The sequence below is a fragment of the Rhipicephalus microplus genome, chromosome 7 (genome assembly GCF_043290135.1).
Source record: "Rhipicephalus microplus isolate Deutch F79 chromosome 7, USDA_Rmic, whole genome shotgun sequence".
NCBI lineage: Eukaryota > Metazoa > Arthropoda > Arachnida > Ixodida > Ixodidae > Rhipicephalus > Rhipicephalus microplus.
In genome coordinates, this window is record NC_134706.1 from 8,156,281 (window position 1) to 8,177,659 (window position 21,379).

The 21,379-nt window shown below is 47.6% G+C and overlaps 1 protein-coding gene and 1 long non-coding RNA gene across 2 annotated transcripts in view; one reads left to right on the plus strand and one right to left on the minus strand.

Annotated features, from left to right (window-relative positions):
- On the minus strand, nucleotides 1-17,085 carry LOC119180017 (uncharacterized). Its single transcript, XR_005110943.2, has 2 exons — nucleotides 16,643-17,085; nucleotides 1-2,429 (listed from the first exon to the last, which is right to left on the minus strand). It is a non-coding gene; the product is annotated as an uncharacterized LOC119180017 (long non-coding RNA).
- Nucleotides 12,418-21,379, plus strand: part of LOC119180016 (actin, clone 403) — a 24,897-nt gene continuing 15,935 nt past the window's right edge. The window contains exon 1 of the mRNA XM_037431145.2: nucleotides 12,418-12,574. The gene's annotated coding sequence lies outside the window, so the exon portion shown is untranslated. The remainder of the gene's footprint in view (nucleotides 12,575-21,379) is intronic.

Here is a 21,379-nt window from a genome sequence, read left to right on the forward strand (position 1 = left end):
TTGTGATTTCATCGCATTTATTTATTCTCCCGCTCTTTCTGTGGCAGCTAGGGTGTATCGAAGAGCAGAGCCAGTCCTTGGTTACATGCACCCAGTGGCCACTCAATTCAGGGGCGAAGCACTTTTTTTTTTTATTGGGGGAGAAGCTCTTAAAGCCGTGGGCTGTCCATGCATGGATGTGAACGGTTTCTAACCACCTAGTTGTATGACAGCAGGTGGCGCTAGAATGAGTGACAGGCAGACGGACAGACAAACAGACATATATGGACGGACGTACAGACTGACAGACAGACAGAGACGGACGCATGGACGGACAGACGGAAGCAAGAACAAATGGACGAACGCTTCGCCCCATTAGTCATCATTAACTCCGTGGATATTCTGCGATATTTCGCTTCATACCCGTGGGCATGTGGCGCCATTCCGTGGCGGCCGTGGTAACTAGGCAGCCCACGATGCTCAAGCAGAATCCCCACTATGCACTCTAAGATCCACTCGTCAGAGCAAGGTGGGATATGTGGTGCGATGTCTTGCGCACGGTGCCCATTCACTACCCAGCAATAACAAGCTGACCAGTTTGAGATCACCTGTCTTTTTCTTCAGTTTGTTTTTCTTTTTCTCTTTTTTATATGTGGTGCTGAAGCCAATAAGTGAGAGCACATTGCATATAGTTCAATAAAGTATTCAATCAAGTGAGCCAGTGGCCGTGAACTTTCGGTCTATGACGCGGTAACTTGAGTTCATGGCATCATTTGTATAGAGGGATTGATTTCATGTTTACTTTGAGAACTGTAAATTCCAGGTGGCGTGCTGCGCCATAAAGTTAGGCTCACCTGTTCTCAGAAGCCTCGACTGTCAATCTGCCGTCTTTTCTGATTATGCTGAAAAAGGGTTGCAGGGCTTTTCAAGAACAGCGCAACAGACAAAAGTGGAGAAAAGCACGTACACAGTGGTGTGTGTATGTGTCTGTGGTGCTGTTCGTCAGTTTATTATGCATGTCCTTCCAACGTAACCAATTTTTCGCCCTTCACGACAGTAAAATAATCGTTGAGACTACTTACCTCCGTATCACGGCTGTTTTATGAAAAATAAAGTGTGGCCTGCTGCGTCGCGCCGCTGTCAATGGGGAACATTTTTCCTTCCTCCGTGGGGGAACGTGTCTCGGCTGAGTTGACAGTTGCGGCCGCTGTTTTCGGTGAGGGCGCCACTACTCCAGTGTGCAATGCAAATGCCCAAACGCCGGTTCATGTTACATTGTGGTCGCCTCAGGATTTATGCGGGTCCCTGTGCTTTTATTGTGCGCATGTGTGTGGGCAGCTTGCCTCATGTTTCACGCGCTTGAGCTCGGTGTTATGGTGCGCGCGTGTGTGGCAGACAGTGTTTTTTTTTTTTTTTCTCCACTGGTGTGATGGCGCGAAGCTGTTGTGTTCCGCTGTGCAACTCGAACGCAAGCAAAGACGCTAAGTACCACTTTTCCTCTGCGACCTGCAGTGACAGGAAGCACGTTATGCCATGCCTCTATACTGTTTCCACAGTGGGACATTCATGAATATAATGACATATGTTAAAGACTTCTCGATATCAAGCGCCATTATTTGCATGGACATAGTGTAACTGTCTCACCTTTTACGCGACGTAACATTATGCAGTCGTGCATCTTTATAAAGCACCTGCGGTGAACAGACGTCGAAAAAGAAAAAGACAGTGCACGCCCTCAACAACGACTTTTGTCTAGCTAGGCCAATGCGCTAACGCAAAAAATAAATGATATTTTGGTTAACACCGTTTCTTACTGCTGAATGTAGGCAGTTTCACATTGGTGTACTTGCCACGCGTGGACTTTACGAAGACGCTGTGGGGTGCTTTACTCTCGTTTTTTTTTTTTTTTTAGCGCATCATTACACGTTCATGTTCAGTCTCTAACGACTGTAAGCTTCGGGACCAGGTTGATTGTAATCTGCTTTTTTTTTTGCGCACAGTAAACTATTACTTAATGAGGCTGTCAAAGATTCCGTTGTTTTTTTTGTTTTTTTTTTTTTGTGCCCTCTTGGGCACATAATTTAGCGTGAATAACAGAAGTGGGCTTACGTGCTGCAAGAAAAAAAAAAAGAGAGAGAGAAAGCATCCCAATTATTCCCTCCAGCGAACATCCCCCCTTTTTGGCGCCCGCCCTGCAACAACAAAAGCAATACGAAATAAGTGAGCGCTTATATAAGGAGGTGCTCGTAGCTCCATGCGTGCCTTGTGGGTTTTATGTGGACCAGCGGGTCAAGCAGCCGGAACGTAGCCTTGAAGCGTGAGCAGACGACGCGGAGGGGCGGTTAAAAAGAGGAGACGATGCACGCAGCACTTCACCGAGTTTCTCGTGCGCTCGGCGGCATTCACATGGGAGCAGCTCTCGCACTTTTCTGGCCATCTCGTTGGAATTCCTGCGAAAAGACGCAGAGAACAGAAACTCGGGGCTCGTGGGAGCACTTTCACACCGCGGAAAGAAAAAAAAAAAATAAAAAGAAAAGGGAAACGTTTTCTCGCAGAGTTGGCAAGGAGCCGAACCCCTGCCTCGCGCAGGTGTACAGTTTGCTCCCCGCATTGATAGTACGCTTTCTAAAAATGGCATCCCCCCTTTGCCAGACGGGGTTCTCTAATCATGCTATTTCGTGAAGAATCTGGCCACGTATGCTGGGCGACTATATAGGGCTCTGAGATAAGCTGTACATGTTGTAGTACTAGCGCTTCAGCAGTTCAGACTCATTAGGCTACTCTGCTGCCTGGTAGTGCGGTATAATCTTCGAGACAATACTGTACGTTGGCATTTAGCACCTCCAAGGCACTGCCTCGGTTGCGAAAACACACGAGCATACACTTTATCAAAGGAGGCGCTGACTTTACTCACATGTTCGACGCTCTCGTAAGCAAAAATTCGCACGCCGTACCACTTTTGTCAAAACACGAGGTACGCAGTTATAAACGGGCATCGCACTCACTAAAAATGTGCGTTCCAGTTCCAGATGATGACAAGTAAAATGAGATTTCCGTTAACTGTACCGGTGATGATATTGACATAATGCTTTAAAATAGAGCTTGTAGCAAATCGTTCATCTAAATCGTTCACCTAACTGTGGTGTAGAGCCTGAATGGTACTGTAGCAAATCGTTGGTGCTTGTACCAAAAGCCGTTGACATATTTTGTAGGTGATGGACGTACGTGTGTCCACACGTATACCTGTCTCGCAAGTCCTCTCACGTTAAGATGTTTGTATTCGCAGTACTCGTGTATATATCCTCGTGACGGACGCACGCAGCAGGTGTAGTATTACGTGGCGGTACTATATAAGATGATGATGATGAACAAACTTCATTTGATTAGCAGAAAGATCCTCCTCTCCTTTCAGGTGCGAGAGGAGAAGGGAGGACCAAACCTAGACGACGGCCATGATCCCATGGGCCCTGGCGGCGTCTTCGGCCTGCCGTATTAAGCGGGCTTGTTATTGAGAGTCAGAGCTGAGGATATATAAGAAGTTATTTTTTTTTTTGTCAATTGCTCGGAAGGAGCCTTGCTTATGTCGAAAAAAAAATTAAACAAAACTGCGACATCAAGCGACAGGAACCGTCTGCTGTCTGAGGCTTACGTTCAAGGAGGAAGAAGTGTGACGAGCGCCGAGGGAGAGGTTAATTCATAATTTCGGTTAATTCAAAAGCAATTAAGATTTTTGGTTGGCCCGCTCTTCTTTCTGTTTACTTTCTGCAGTTATGGTCTTAAAACGCTTTAAAATTTTAAATTGTTATGAAAAGCAATCCTTAATTATAATGTGCGACGTCACCCTTTGGTCAGAGTCATATATATAAGAGCTTGTGATAATCAAACAAAATCCAGGGTTTATCGAAACTGACTAAACGAGAGTGGACTGTATATATTGTGGCCATTTAGTATACCAATCCTCTTCATCTGTACATTATCATCATTATCATGTGTTGCTCATGCATCCTCATCGTTGTCACGTATCATCATCATCTTGGTTCGTTCATCTCAGCTGTCGGCTGCCGGTTCCTCGCGCCTAATAAAGGTCTTCCAAACCAAGACTTCATACGTGGTGGAGGTGCTGTTAGATCCCTCGTCATCCTCTCGACCACTCTACCCCCTAGATGTGTGTGTGTGTGGGGGGGGGGGGGGGGGTTTACAAAGAGAGACACTAATGTAGTCCTCCATTCGTGGGGCAAGCTGTATAGTGTTTATGAAGCACCCGTCGCATCGTATGTATACAGACAGAGAAGACACCGCACTGACGACTCATCACAAGGGAGGAGTGTTGTGTGTCGCGCCGTCGCCCCCACTGCTCCCCCCCTCCCCCCTTCTCGTCCTCCTCGCGGTGGCCCGTGCCGACAGAGCTGGTGCCAGCATTGTGCGCATTTGTGACACATTGCGCGCCCTCATATGGTGGCGGGTTCGAAAGGTCGGAACCCCGCGCCCACCCCTTCACACCGTGACCTTCCTCCGGGATGTGACCCACATCCGTCGAGCGTTGAACGGGTGGAGTAGAAAAGTAACGATAAATAAGCGAATACAATGAAGATTCATAAGAACGAACAACTGTAGAGCCTGTGAAGCCTCAATTTGGGTACACCAACTGCGATTACGTGCCACCGCAGGCAAATATTGTATGTCATAATTAGCGAGATTCAAGGTCACAACTATACTTGGCAGCAAGCTAAGTAAGGAAATGTATCAGGCCCGCATACGTGTTTTTTTTTTTTTTTTTTTTTGCAGTGACGTGGAGGGTTGCAGCATGGGTGTGGGGAGTGCCTTTGCTGAAGGCCTTGACTATTTGAGGAAGGAACCTATTTGCGGAAGAACCAGTTTCAAACGGGGAGTGGGGAGACCCCTCCTCCCACCGCTGCCTAAACTCAGTACGCGCATCCAGGATGGCACATGTCCTCTCAAAAATTCAGGATGGCACACGTGTTCGCAAAAAACCATGCAAACGTTGGTTATGGTGGTTGTGAGTAATATCCCCGCAGGTGAAGCACCAGAGTGCCACACAAATAACAGTCCCTACAACACAATGTTATTTATACCCAACGATCAGAAGTTTCCTCCAACCAGTAATCATCATCATCATCATAAGCCTGACTACACCCACTGCAGGATAAAATCCTCTCCCATTTTCCGCCAGTCAACTCGGTCCCCTGCTTGCTGCTGCCACTTTATACCCACAAACTTCCTAATCTTATCCGCCCACCTAACTTTCTGTCTCCACTTTGCCCGCTTGCCTTCTCTTGGAATCCAGCGGTTATCTTGCCTTCGCGCTACGTGCCCTGCCCATGAGCATTTCTTCTTCTTGTATTCGACTATGACGTCATTAACACCCAGTATTATACCTCCCTTCAAAAAAAATAGTGTTGTTCCCTTCTGGGTACTTCCCGAGTACGAGCATACTCCGAAAATACACTCACGACCTATAGCTTCGCTGTTTCCGTTATTGCGTCGTAAAAAATCAGCTCTGCAGATGCACTTCACCCTTCACTTACCCCGCACATCCAACATCGAAATCGACGCAGGTGTCGAAGTCCGTGTCGCTTTCAGTGTTTCATACATGCACCAGTATGTAATAAGAGCACACGCAAGCAGCTGCTCACGTAATCGCTGCATGCGATGTGTCATATAGCCACCAATAAGCATATCATCACATTGAAATTTTTTCACCGTTGTTTTATCTAGCCTCCCGAAAACAAGCGTATTCCACGTTTCCATGATCCGTTTATAGTTTTTAATTTTAACTTTAGAAACACTGGACTAAGTGTGATGTCATATGTGGGGTTTAACGTCCCAAAACCACCATATGATTATCAGGGACGCCGTAGTGGAGGGCTCCGAAAATTTCGACCACCTGAAGGGGCTCTTTAACGTGCACCCAAATCTGAGCACACGGGTCTGCAGCATTTCCGCCTCCATCGGAAATGCAGCCGCCACAGCCGGGACACGATCCGCGACCTGCGGGTCAGCAGCCGAGTGGACTAAGTGTCGCCGGAGAACTTATTTTATTAGTATGCTTCCAAAAGCGTGACAATTTCCGATATTATTGCAGCAACGGCGAACTTATCTGACGTTTATTTGTTGCGCAATATTTCTACGGTGCGCTCACGTTGTGTCCTTCCTTGAGTCATTCAGGAGGCCTGTTAGTTATTAGCTTCCCCAACAATTTGCAGCGCATTGTCTTGTTAACCATCGCTTAAATGCAACCTATTAAAAGGCGATCATAGTCCATATCTTCGTGTCGTCCACGCACCCTCACATAGTAGAGTACCAAGTACTCTAAATCGTGACCCACTTTATTCTAAACACACACTCTAGCTCGGCAGCAGCTCTCAGCTCATTCCGAGGCGAAGAACGCTTGAACCTTGATGGAAAATCAACGCTAAACCACGCACCTTCGAAACAATAGCCGACGACGTGGAAAAAAAAAAAACGGTCTGAACGCTGGCGAGGCTCACGCGTGCACATCTCAGCATTCGTGTTTGCGCCGTCTTTATATACGCCGTCTCACGATCTCGTGAAAACGCAAGCCGTTTTATCTCGTGCATAACCACACCGCCTGCCTCACGTACACTTTTATAAAAAACTGCCAAGCATTTCCCCGAGGGTGAACATGGTTAAGTGCGAATACACGGGGAGATGCTATGAGGGGTATTTATTAATTCGCACTATTATATTTATTAATCACACTATGGTGCCTTTATGGTGTAATGGTTCCTGGGAATCGCAATTTTATCACACGGGGGAGTTTACGTTAACTCACTGGCGAATGCCAACGGATTTTAACTTTACTCCCCCTCACGACCCGCTCTCGACGGGAGACTGAGAGAGAAGGCGGGCGCGCGAGAGAGAGGGGTGCGCGCGCAGCTGCAGCGAGCGAGGAGAGCGGAGGAGCGACACCGATATCAGCGTCGCGTCCGTGGCTTATTCGGTAGAGCGTCGCGCTGCGGCCCGCCAAGTCCTCTTTCTTTTAATGATAGAGAGAAGACTGCGGACGCCGCCGACGGCGGTGGATGGTTTGGGGTCGCTTATAAAGTGTATTCACACTTAAAAAAGAAAAAAAAGAGGTGGGCATATCCTCTAGTTGGTTACAACCTAAGAATAAATGGACGCTCCGCCCCCACGGTAATGCAGTGCGCTTGATATTCACCCGCGCAACACAGCAATGATTGGCCATTTCCGTTCTAACAATAAACACTCTTTTTCGCTGATAATGCAAATGCTACGCATATTATGAATTAAAGGTTCGTCGTTGCTTGTTAAAGTATTACGTTTGACTGAGCAGCGAAGTCGAAATTTTTGATACAATTCACCAAGAAGTAAAATTTTTTTCGACCGAAAGCTGTCGAAATGAATTTGTGCCTCTACGGATAAGTGATGCACCTGAAATGCGCGAAAGGTCCTGACGTCATGTAAATGGCCGATTGCGATTTGGTGCGACATTTATGCAAATCTTCCATTGGCGAGACGGTTACCGCTGTAGGCGGAGCTTACATTATTCTTAGGCTGTAATCGACTGTAAATACTAATCGTTTCCTTGTCACACACACGCACACACACACACACACACACACACACACACACACACACACACACACACACACACACACACACACACACACACACACAAAAATCACTAATCCATTAGCAAGTCCATTTAGTAGAATGCAGATAAGTGAAATTTGCTACCTTATTAGTAAGTCAATGTATACCGTTCAATTCCGAGAAAGCGCTCCCCCCCCCCCCCCCCCGTCTCCTGACGGTAAAATAGAATCCGAAAAGATATGGAGGGAAGGCTTGCTCGGCCGAGAATCAACATTCAAGATGCAGGAAGAGGCATTAAAAAAGAGACATTAAAAAATGCACACTTCTAATAAAGTGATTTTTCTAGCAAACGTGCATTAAACATTTTGAAAACAGTGAATCAAACTACGTATGTAAATGAGGGAGGGTGGGTGGGGGCGTTCGCTTTGTCACTGACGCGTATTTCAGATCCCTCGAAAAAAAAAAAAGGAGGAGGCACGTGCCCGGGATTTTACGGTATAGTACTCACTCGAATGGTTAGTCCCTTTTTACGTATAAGTTGTAAGTAACCGCAATAGCAACTCAGTAACCACACTGAAACTATAAGGAATCACAGTTACAAACTATAATGAATTACGAAGGCTTTCGCGTACTTGGTTTTTTTTTTTTTCGTGTGTCTGCATTCCCATATCAAGTTGATCTTATGAGAAAAGCAAATGCGATTCTAATAAAATAAAATCAATGATATTTCCTGCAAGGGTGTGTAGTTGGGCATGTTGCTAATACCAAAACTAATAGTATCGCTGTGCATAAAAACTGAGACACAGGACAAGGGAAGGGGCAAAAGGGGGAGCGCTAACTTCCAACAAAATTATATATATAGTTAGCGCTCCCCCTTTTGCCTCTTCCCTTGTCCTGTGTCTCAGTTTTTGCGCGCTACGATATTATTAGATATTTCACGGCATCATCCTCTCTAATTACCGCCAATTATTTCGAGGAATTGTCATTGTAAATACACACCAGAGAAACGTATAACTAAGGGCACGAATGGACCCCGCGCCAAAACCCGCCCTCACGCACAGACCCTATATCGAATTCCGCGTATACCGACGCCTATAAAATATCACCGAGATATCGCAGCTTCGTACGAGCGCCGCAGTGTCAAACGCGATGTGTGACACCTCCTTCAAGAGCACGAGCAGACCTCGTGCAGAGTGCACGTGCACTAAATATAGCTGTAACCCATTTCCATTCAGCTGCGTGGCATGGCCCACCGCAGCAGCACACACACAGGAGGCGCCATTGTTGACGCGGTCGCGGTCCTTGCACAAGCCGTGCCTCACGTTTGTTTTACGTTCATTACAGTTCTTCGAGAAGCCCACCGTGCATTAAGACGCCTTTTGAATCTATCTATCTATCTATCTATCTATCTATCTATCTATCTATCTATCTATCTATCTATCTATCTATCTATCTATCTATCTATCTATCTATCTATCTATCTGTCTGTCTGTCTGTCTGTCTGTCTGTCTGTCTGTCTGTCTGTCTGTCTGTCTGTCTGTCTGTCTGTCTGTCTGTCCGTCTGTCCGTCCGTCCGTCCGTCCGTCCGTCCGTGCGTCTGTCTGTCTGTCTGTCTGTCTGTCTGTCCATCTATCTATCTATCTATCTATCTATCTATCTATCTATCTATCTATCTATCTATCTATCTATCTATCTATCTATCTATCTATCTATCTATCTATCTATCTATCTATCTATCTATCTGTCTATCTATCTATCTATCTATCTATCTATCTATCTATCTATCTATCTATCTATCTATCTATCTATCTATCTATCTATCTATCTATCTATCTATCTATCTATCTATCTATCTATCTATCTATCTATCTATCTATCTATCTATCTATCTATCTATCTATCTGTCTGTCTATCTAGCAGAAGTAAGTCCGATCAGAGTTTTAAAACCAATGTCTGTTCCTCGCGCACAAATTTGTTCATTGCTAAGGGAGGGAATCACGAACCTGGTGTGCCACCGCGTGGCTATACGCCACTGCTTTGAACTGCTTTTTCTGTTGTCCTTGTTACAGACGGGAGGAGCTCTGGCAGGGCAGTGTTGTTTTGGAGGTTGACTACAATGGCGCAAACAGTGTGTGGCACACCAATACCGTACCTCCTTTTCCACCCGATTTTTTTTTTAAATTTTTTTTTTGCCGTGGAATACAGAGAGCCCAAAATGACCCTCAACCCCGCCTGCCTGACCGGTCCCGACTTAAGATCGAGGCTGTGGTCTGAAGTGGGGAAAGAAATTCTGCCTATGCCCCTTTAGGCACCCTTTCTGCAGTGTACACCAAAAAGGCCGCTGCTGATGATGAGTTCCATATTAATGCGCATAGGTGGCACGTATGAAAGCACGTGGTTTTCCTTTTTTTTTTTGTACACATTTGCTAGGCGTTCTAGAAATTCACTGTGAATCTGAGGCCACAATTCACAGTTAAAATATTATGCATTAAAACGACAAAGTAAACAATAACGCCCTGCACCTCGTGAAACCGATCATGTCTGTTCGACCTGCAGTACGAAAAACCTCTTTAGAAATACCTTTACGTGGTAATGGAATGGATTTATCTGTGTCTGTCGTTTTGTCTCTTGGAGCCTCTATTTTTCGTGTCTCCAATGCGAAGACCTGCGCAACTGTTAGATACTATATTAAGAAGAGTTATCAGTGTTATTATCCTAACGTGTCTACAGCGCATTATATAAGTTAAAAATGAGCGCATTGCTTTTATTTTATTAACTACCATTCAAGAAAAAGTATTTTTAATAGATATGCTGATCGCATCAAGCACAATTCCCTAGGTAGTCTGTTATCTTCCTAATATATACCCTACATTGTTCTAAAGCTCCATACTATTTTATAAGACAGTGCTAATTTCTTGGCCAATCCCACAGAGTGGGTATGCGCCGAAGTTAATGGGTGAACAAGAGAAGAACTACGGAAAGGATACTTTTCGCAAAAGTTGTATTCAAAGTTGCAGGTCTCGATACGGGTACACAGCCTTGAACGGGTTGTGAGATGGAGGCCTCGGCGACGACGACGATGATGATGATTCCCGGGGGAATCACACTACCCACCTCGGGGGTTCAGCCATGAGGCGTGTGGCAGTAGTACTTGTGAAACAAAGTAAAACAAAATAGAATGAAAAGCTAAGTCTTCGTCTTTCGCTACTTCGTCTTTCCGGCGTTCACGCGACTTAAAAAGATTGCCACAGAGATGCATTCGATGCGGTGTGCAATTTCATTCAAGGCTCTAAAACGTTTTTCAACAAAAGGCCCACTTTAACAAATACTCAAAAAAAAAGCGGGTCGAGAAGTAATTTTTGAAATGTGGATAAATCTGAGACATACCAAATTAATCGGGTTTGGCAAACTCAGTTGTCTGGTCGGCTCCCAAAATCAAGGTATGTTTATTACATTGGTGTCTATTTTCTTGTTGTTTTTTCTCGCTCTCTGAATCCTTGTTTTTTTGTGTACTTTTTTCATTTTACTTCTTTTTGCCCCCCCCCCCCCCTTCCTTTTTTTGCTCTGGAAATTGCTTGCTTTTTGCTCTGGACAATTGTCCAGAGCAAAGTTACTGTTTTTGACGGTAGCCCTCGCCGCTTCTGTCCGGTTCGAGTGACTAACTACGAAACGTTCGAAAACGAAACTCGTTGTTTTTCAGGAAGACACTATCAGTGAGCTGACGGCAGCCCAGCGCCGCGAGAAACTTCGTGTTGGCCAGCACCAACGCGGTGAAGAACGCACGACACGCGCAGAACCCGAAAGAAAGGTGGCCGACGAGTTGAAAATTGGCTGGCAGAGAAGCTGCCATCTCGTGGCTGGCAGAGAAGCTGCCTCACTCGGCAAAACTTCCGTGCGACTCGGTCTGAGTCACGGCGCCGTGCTGCTTATGCATTAATAAAGCTGCGCTCAAGACGTCGTAGAGACGCGATGAGAGAAAACGCCCTTCCTTCGAGTTGGTCGACAAGCGCGTGGTGTACGGAGCCGGAGGAGCGTAATTCTTGAGGAAGAGACGCGATCAGCCGAAGTCATCATACGCTGCATACGACACTGTGCCGGCATTTTACGTTTCCATGACACCTCAACGCCCTTTGTACACCACCAGCGCTCGACCTTGACGGTTTGAGAGGCCGTTTACGGGCACGGAATATATCTTTTGTGTCTCTCCCTGCAAAACACAGAGACGAGCACGAGGAGGCACCGCAAATATGAGCGGCACAGAATGCCTGCGACGAACGCCACCGAATACGAGCTGGCTTGATGCACTGCCAGACAAGCCAAACAACCAAACGACATTGGGCAAAAACAGCCACCCCCGATCCGAGCAAGGGGAAATACCAAACACGGCACGAGGTAGCGAGAATCGAAACGTAGACGAATAAAAAGAACGTGAAACCACGACCCCGTCCAAATATTGTATCTTTATTATTTTACTGGTCCAGGCCAGTCGACGGCGCGCGGCAGCTCTTCACGAAGCGTGCTACCGCGCGCCGTCCAATCGGAGCTCGCGGTGCAATTCTTTACCATATTTGGAAGTACGCCACGCCTAGCCGCCGTCAAAAGCCGGTGGACTTGACGTCAACAACCAAGCACACCGAAGGCATCCATCCGTCGCCTGGACTTCAGGCGACAACGGTGAGCCACGTAGGATATTTTCTGCGAGTTGAAAAGATCCAAACTTGCCGAAAATGGCAGACCGGTGGTGCCGAATCGCGATTTTTGGTTCCGCCGCCGGCGACCGCGTCGCGTCGCATTTTGAGGTCGCCCGCGTTCTCTCTCTCAGTCGGGCGACGTCTTTCCTCCTCGTCCCCGACCGGCGCAGAAACGCGTTTTGGCCGGCGTCTGCTCCCGCGGCTTCTTGTCTCTATTCGGCGCCGTTTGGGAAACGCCACTTGCCCCGACCCCCTTCAAAAACGCCGGGACCCAACTTTTTTCTCTTCCAAATTCTTCCCCGGAGAAGGTAAGCCCCCGAAAGACCGCTGCACGGTCACCTATTTTTGAATATGCCTGCCGCGAAGAAGAAATACCGTGCGTTGTTTCGCAATAACGCTTCTCGTTTGACGTCTCAGCAACCGTCGTCACCTCATCTGCCAACCAGCCCGAGAAAAAAAAAAAAAAAACAATACCGGCTGCCCGTCTAACCGTGGAAGTGGGTGCCTTCCACCATCGCTACCGATTCTAGCCGGTGCAGTGACGATTCTTTTAACGACCGGCATCTTAGGCCTAACAGCCTCAACAGTCTTGCTGCGATACTAAATAACGTTCACCGCGCGTCAGCATTAGTAGTTATGATGGCGTTTCGTGCATTTATTAACGCGCTTTTCGAATCTACAGCAACTTGTGTATTGCAACGTGTATCGAATGCCGAAGCGAAGCGTATAATGCAGCCGCCGGGAACACAATGAACCAGATCCGGCGGCAAATCGAGGTGCTACCTTTTTGTTCACTACTTGCGACTGCTGCGCCGATTTCTAGGCATTTTCACCTGCGCCACCGAATAGTTCACATTTTTGTGGTCATTTTGTGATTGACTTCATTACACAAGACGTCTACTGGCGGTGCACGCCCCTTCGTTGTACCGGCGACTCTGACCTCCGCCCCCCTTCCCCCCCCCCCCCCCCATGAGCTGCCAGAAAGATACGATGTACTGGAATCTGCCTGCGATAAGGAAATGCTTGATTATTTCGAAACATTGCGCGATTAGTGCAGTGCCTCTTAAGGCTTCCCGCGCTACCAAGAGCTTGCTTATCTTTTTTTTTTTTCTCTCTGGTGCCCGATGTTTGCCGGTTGGGGCACGTTGAGTGTATCCGCTCAGTATACGTGAAGTGGCACTTGGAACAGTCTAGAACAGTCTCACCATTTTGACCGTGTGGTTAATAAAGAAAAAAAAGGAAGTTGCATTCGTGAAGACATGCTTGCGCCACAGATAACAGGTAGTCGTGCAACTCCATGGACGTTTTCGGCTTTGAAGCCGCGCTTGCTTCGGTGTTGATAAAGCAATTTTCGTGTAGTAGACAAGTCAAGGGTCGCCGATCGTCATGCCATACCAACTAGCCCAAGCTGCCACACCTCTCAAGGGTCGCGTTTTGCATTTTCGAAATAAGCCTCTTCGTTGGCAATATGCATAACTAGCGTGGTTCAACTCGGATGAATGCTCTGCTTTTACTATTTCGAAATTGAATGCAATTGACATTTGCATTTTATGTGATTGCCACTGTACGTAGAAGAGTCAAAAAAAAAAAAAGCCAACGCATTTTTTTTTTTCGGCGGAAATAGGTGACACGCGAACGGGATGCATTCCATTCTGCTGCCGGCCTTTATCTGTTGCCTCCTTGCGGATCTCTTATCTGATGAAAGCCGCTTACATTTCGCTGCAGCGGCCTCTTCTGCCGAAAGGTTGGGGTGTGCCCCTATCCCTACGGGCATGTGCCCGCCCGTGCCGGGGAGGGGCGGTTCAGGGGGGGGGGCGCGTAAAGATTGCTTTTCACTGTTCTCCGACGTTCCCCGTAATCTGCTAAGGAGCAGGGTTTTGTGACAGCGCAAGTTTTTGTTGCTAATGGCGTTGGGAGGCCCCTCCCGATGCTGCATTCCAAGAACTGTTTACTCCCCATCTTTACTCCCTTAGCGATTGTTATAGCGCAGGTTCAGAACGATGACAAAGGGACAAGAAGAAGACGAGCGCGCTCGTCGTCTTCTTGTCCCTTCGTCGTTATTCTGAACCTGCGCTATAACAATGGTCATGCCATACCAACTAGCCCAAACCGCTACGCTTCTAATTTACTTCCCCAAAAAGCGAGGAGTTATTCATTGCGAAGCATGTTGCTAATTGGGCTCGACAAATGGGTTGGGGGGAGGTGGCGCTATTGTACTTTCTCCTGGCCTCTATGCAAGACCGTACCCATGATTTTTTTTTTTTTGCGATTGGGGGGGGGGGGGGGGGGGTATTGGCAGAGCGGCTAACTTTGACAACTGGAGGCCAATGTAAAGCTAAAGCATGAAAATTTTCGAGGGGTGTCAGCACCTCCCTAACCCCCCCCCCCCCCCTCCTAGTTGCAGCACAGCGCCTGCGCTGGCCTGTGGGCCCATATAACGCGTGTAGCCTATGTAGGCCGTAGTAATTCGACGGGTATTAAAAGCTGGACTTCACGCACGGCTTGATAGTAAAAGCGCAAGGGTCGACATGCAGGGAAGCCGCGTAGCGGGAACACCTTTCAAAGTTTAACGTAACGTTGCATTGCGTCAGTGTGGAAGGTCCACAAATGACGATAGTTATAGCGCGAGAACAAAACGACGACACAGAGACAAGAAGGACACGAAAGACACGAGCGCTAACTTCCAACCTATGACTATCGTCATGCCATACCAACTAGCCCAAGCTGCCACACTTCTAAGTTCCACAAATGAAACTGGTTTGTAACCAACTACGAGGAAAAAAGGTACGAAAAACGAAAAAAAAAAAGCGGTCGTCGTTGACTACTAATGACTCCTCCGAAGGGCTAACGTCCTGATGACGTCATCGAGGAGGGGAACTTATTAGTTCGCCGAGCGCTTCCTCGTCGAGCGGGCGGTGCTTGCGGGGTACTTCGGAATTCGTGACGTCATCGAACGCGGGGGGGGGGGGTGTTGACTTATGACGTCACCTCGAGACCCTTCGGCGACGTCATGTCAGGATTTAATGAGGATGCCTCCGTACGAATCTGCAGAAACGCAGTGATCTTCTAAAATGCCGGCACTTGATTTTATTTTTTTTTTGTCCGTACATGACATTGTATAAGATGAGGAAGCTTTTACACAACTTTGTGTGATATATAATGGAGTGGACCATTTTGCAATGTATAAAAACGTCTGATAAACATGTGAAAACTTAATGAGAAATCACTTATTGCATATTTAACATGTTACAGTGGAGGTATACTAATGTACTCATATAATCGATGTAATTTGTAATTTAAACTTGCATTATGCCTGAAATAGTTTCGTTATCTTTATAAAGAAAACGAACTCTACAAGAGGAGTAAAATGTAGTGAGTGTCGTCTCACATTTTTTTTTTTCTCAAGGCGTAACTTTTTCTGGGCATTACATGGTTTAAAGCCATATTTGAAAAAACTGTCGCACGGCGCTCGCTCTCTTCCTCTGGAGGAACGTCGTGCGTGAAAGAGTTAACTTGGATGCTAAAAAAATTTTTGTTTGCATTGCTGCGAACTATTATCACAAATATCTCTGATAAGGCAACTCCGCTTTTGAAACAGAAGCGTGCATCATTTACCTAGGTGGATCGTGTTGGGAACCGCTAGTTTTAAACGAAGAAAATTTTTGACTGTTTGCCTGAGGTCGGTCTATGCGAACTTGGAGGGGGGGGGGGGGACGCATCGTTAGTTCAGTGCAGTACATTTACAATGTTACCCGTGTGTATAAGCGTATCAGTTTTAACAAATATTATGTCGCATCCATTCTGCCACCGGTCATGCGAATTTCAATGATCGTCGATCTTACTGTAGAGCTCACCATTGACAGTGATTATTCGTCTGCCACTTTTGACTAAAAAACAAGCGGCAGTGGTGCACGGATCAGTGACAGTCTTTTATAGATTTCACCGGTATTTGCTGTTTGCCGCTGCTTTGATGACTGCCTGACTCTTGTTCGTAGTCACAGACATTGTTAACTCGGAGACGCATTAGCTGCGCTCTAAGTGCGCCTAGAAAGACTGCGACGCCCTCACTCGCATCTATTGTCCTGTTGTGTGCTAACATTGAAACGAATAGAACTACCTGTACAGGTTATAAAATGTAGGGTGTGCTAACACGGACGCAGCCAAAACACACCGCCGCTGCTTGTGGTGTGCTGACTTCTTTTTAGCGTCCGTGTTTTCACGCCGTACTTTAGAATGCTTACCGACTAGCTCGGCTCTGTATTATTCAAACGCGTACACGTTAAGCTCGATTGCGGGTCGTGTGACAGCCGTCTGATGGGGAAGACTTAAACACACTTGCTCTGAGATGTGTTATGCGAAAGCTTACCCTTCCTTACCTTACGGTTGCTCATCCGTGTGGGCGGCGCTCTCGTTCGTTTGTAGGCGTCGGGTGCTGGAGACAGTTACCGCATTCGCACGCGAACGAAATCTGGTCGTGGTAAAGTAACTATCGGAGAGCATATCCAATAGACGAGACCCGCACGACTTTCCGCGATTTCGTAGAGTTTCTCGCTGTGAACAGTCCCGGGCTAACCAGCCTGCTACCAAACTGAATAGTAAACTATACAAATAAAAATGCCAGGGGCGTGCGACTACCTCAGCTGCGGAGCGAAGCGCAGAATTTTTCCAGAAGTGACATCGACTGGAAGCAGACGATTTCTGAGGCGCGTGCGCGCCGCCATTATCGCTGCGAAAAGAAAGAGGGCGAGGAGGGTTTGGAGCGTTGCCAGACGAAGCGTGCCGGAACGCGCCGCGCTCGGCTTAGCGGAGCGTCGGGGGAAGGGGAGAGCGCGGCCTAAAAACGGGCCGCGAGCCAACGAGCGTTGTTCGGCTCGCGGTAGCGCTTGCAGACCGCCGAGGTTTGAAACCTGTTTAACGGACCTTTTTTGAGCAGCCGGGCGCGTTCTAAACCCGGGTCTCTCCTCGTCAGTGGTGCGGCAGCCCCACCCACCCTCGGAGCGCTGCGAGCGTCCATGGCCAAAATTGGGTCGGCGAGCGCCCAGCCAGTGCGTGGCTCGCAGCACCCGCGAAAAGCGAAGCATCGGCGCTCATTTGTTCACCTACTTTCTCGATTCTTTCGAAAGCCACCCTTGTGTCGTGCAAAAAAAAAAAAAAACAGGGTTAAAAATTGCCCAACTCGCAGTTTTCAGGTGTTTTGTAGATTATTTAGCGACCCAGTGCTCCCATTGCCGTGCCACAGAGAAACGCTTTCGTAGTTTAGTTCTGGACGTGTTTATTTCCGGCCATATTTGCCTGTGCCCGGACTGTCACCGCGGTTTCTTTCCGGTGTAGACACACTGAAAGCACGTGAACGTCGGACTCGTCTCTAAAATAGGCACGCTGCAAGGAAAGCGAAATTTTAGTTGCATTGATTGTGATTTCCCCAGCAGTAGTCGCCCCTTTCACTGCGTAGGCACGACCAGTAATTTGTTGCCATTTGGCTTGCACTACTACTGATCTTTCGCGAGGTGGCGTCGATACTGCTCTTTACGATTAGTGTATATGCGCTGACGTGTGGCATTGTCGGATGGGCATCGAGCGATCGCAGCTGTATTGGGGTCGACATCTGGCACTCTGCGAACGGGCTTGTTTATATCGGCATCTCGCAAAACACGCTGTAGAGCGCTGTGATTTGTGATGCCCTGTCACGCAGCTGTACACTCTGTGGGTGCGCGCGTAGTTGCCGTCACACTGCGAGGCGAGGTGCATCCAGATTTCCAACTGCAGCACCGAGTGTGTACCGCGGAGCTGCCTCGAGACTCGTCATGCTTGTCTAATTAGTCCCTTGAGGTGCGGAGGTGACGCGGCATCACAAAAACGCATTGCTTCGTCGTTGGCCTGGCAGATGGCGTGAGGTGCTTGGGGGACCGCTTTTTGGGGAAGTCTATTTTGGATTGCGAAGTGGTTGGAGAATGCGCTGCTGTTTCACGAACGGAGAGAACGTAGTTGGTTGACTTGGAGGTTATTGGAACGTGAGAGATCGCTTTCTTAGCATTGTCGTTTATGTAAGCGCGTGCCAAAACGGCGCAATTTTGTACCGGCATAAGAATTAAACGACGCGTCTAATGATTGAGGCATTGTTAATAGTGGCAGTGCATGCGTGAGCCAACTGGCTTGCACAAATATGAAATTGAATTGAATTGATTGATCGAACGTTTATTATCATTTGTCACATGAGGTTTACAAACACTGGTTGGACCCCATAGCCTGAGGCTAGTGTAGGGTCCAATGTGAAAAGTAATGGACAGAAGCGGGAAATATCAATTACACATAGTACATATGTAGTCATACAGACACTGTAAATATACACATATACAGAGTAGAGAAGTCTTTCTCTTCTTAAACAATCTGGTCACACCAAATAAAACTGCATGTGCGCATACTGCATGTGCGAAATGGCATGTCTTGACAGTTATATTTCAAGTAGAAGACCCCCTTGCGTGCCGGATATTCGCTTATACTGCATGAGCATCCGCTGACAAGCTTTGATTGATTGAATATGATTATGAGAGACGCCGTAGTGGAGCGCTCCGGAAATTTGGACCACCTGGGGTTCTTTAACGCGCACCCAAGTCAGAGCACACGGGCCTACAGCATTTTTTGACTCCACCGAAAATGCAGCTGCCGTAGCCGGGATTCGATCCCGTGACCTGCGGGTCAGCAGCCGAGTATCTTAGCCGCTAGACCTCCGCGGCGGGGCACACACAAGCTTTCGAACCTTTTTTTTTTTCGCAGTTGTGCGCATGTTCAACTAGTCCGCGTTGGTCTTGTAGAACACGGTTGATCCTCTGAAACCCGTTGAATTGGTCCAATCGAGTTAGGATAATATCTGGGTTATACCGTCCCGAAACGACGATATATGGCAATGAGGGACGCTGTAGTGAATGGCTTCGAAAATTTCGATCACCCGGTGTTGTTTAATCTGCACCGCACTCAACAAATTCGCCTCCATCGAAATGTGACCTTCGGGTCAGCAGCCGAGCACTGCGGCGGCGGACGTACTTTGCACTCCGGATCCTTCCTCTCGAATGCAGGCCTCGGAGTAGACTCCATCATTACCGTAATAATTTGATGCTTTTTTAATGGTGAGGTGACCCAGACTGCTCGTTTTAGGTCGGCGCTTACACTGAAGTGCTTTCGGACGTTAGCGTCCCGTGACTGAAAAGTAAGAATAGCCTTTGAAGTTGCCCGCGAATGGTGGTGGTCAAAGCAAACGGGGAATCTACCGTGGGAACGGCGCTACCAGTAACGGACGTCTCGCCAGGCTCGCTTACGTAGTTCCTTTTTTCAGCACCACTGAAAGATGAAGCCAGCTTCGCCCTGTAGCGGTATCAAGCTAGTACGGAGCTGTACAGCCTTCTTTGTTTTCTCTTGATTTTTATCTCCCTCTCTTGTTCTATTTTCCAGTTTTTAGATGAATTTCTACTTATACTTTTTTCAACTTTATCTCTTCCTATTGTCGATTGCTTCCCTTATTTCAATTTTTATACGCGATTTGCCTCTCGTGTTTCGCTAGCTATAGTCGTGAAATGTCCGCACTTAATATCATCATCATCAAGGTGCTCGTAGAACAAGAGGAAGAAGACCTCTCTTAAGCGTGATCGCGTTCTCAGTATGTTACATGTTGCTGTGTTATACGCGCATTTTGCCTGCGCTGCGCAAAGAGACGACACGGCAGCGTACGATCACTTCATAGGACAGCCCGGCCCCCTAAAGAGATCCACACTTGGAGAGGGAGGGGGCAAATGCAGACTGTGGCAATAATGTGCGTCTCGATGTATCGAGCCAGAAATTGCACAGGGGATGGAAGCGGTGCGTTTGAGTACCGCTCCGATACTACGTTGGTCTGACCTGGCGTTGCTTTTGTTGCTGGGCTCGTTGTTTCCTGCATTTTCTTTTTTTTTTTTTTTTTTGCTTTCTGTCGTCCGTGCATGAAGCGGTGGTCGTTTGGAGTGCGATTATGAAGAGCTGGCGAAACGATCTTCTCTCTTTTCCCGAGGAGCCACCAGAGTTGTGGAATGTCGGTGTCGACGGGAAAAGAAAAAAGCGTCAGGAGATGGCACGAGTGACACAGTTTCCTTAAGAAACCATAAATTCCGAGCTTTACCTACATTTTTTTTCCCTTTTCTTCTTTAAGCGTGTGCTCCAGACAGAAGCAACGTCGCTGGGAGGAGTGGGCTTTCAAGGTTGCCAGAAAAGATCGCTCGTTGTTTGGAGAGCAATTTCTCCGCCGGGCAAGCGTTGTTGCGTAATGAGAACCAGCTAGGATACAGCGACGGCATTGCCCCTTGTTTTTTTTTTTTTTTTTTTTTTTTTGCAAGAGAGGAAAAAGATGTGCTGATGACCTCTCCGCGTGTTTGGAGCCGTTGTGGCGCGGCCGTTCTAACGTAACGGGTCAGTCCTGATTGTAACCCCGCTCCGTGTCGAAGTTTGGGAACTGTGGACGAAACTCCTCGCCTCTTGCCCACGCCCCGCGCGTCGTTCGAACAACGCCTGCGCTTCAGAACGGAATGCTGGGGAGCAATGCTCGGGGCTTCGTTACTGTTGGTGCCGACAGCTGGCACCGATCTCTGAAGTCCCATCGTAGGCAGGCCTTACCTTCGAAAGGGAGCATGTTACTGTGGAGCGAACTGCTCATGCGCCGAAAGCAAATGTAGGTGTCGTCACGTATCGATTCTGGTCGCAAATTTCGATTTCACATATACTTAGAGGGAGAGAGTGGGGCGCGATAACTGAAAGCTCAACCGGAGGGGTGGGGTCTTCATTTTAATGCAGCTCTGCTGTTTTCAAATGAAGACACAAGCGAAGAAAATGCTGTGCTATGGCGGCTGATGGAGCGGGGTTAGTTTTTGAGTCAGGCGTTGGGGCAATCGAGGCGCTCTTGTGGAGAATTATCTGCAGTACCTGGACCACGATCTCGAAGTGACAAAAAATCGAAATGTGCTGCCAAAGCTTTTCTTTTCGCCGGTGATGGCGTCGGGGAGCCCTATTTGAGAACCACTGCTCTAAGGTATTTAAATCGGTGTGCAAGTCCACGGTGTCTTAAGCATCTAAATCGAGTCGAGAAGACGTTC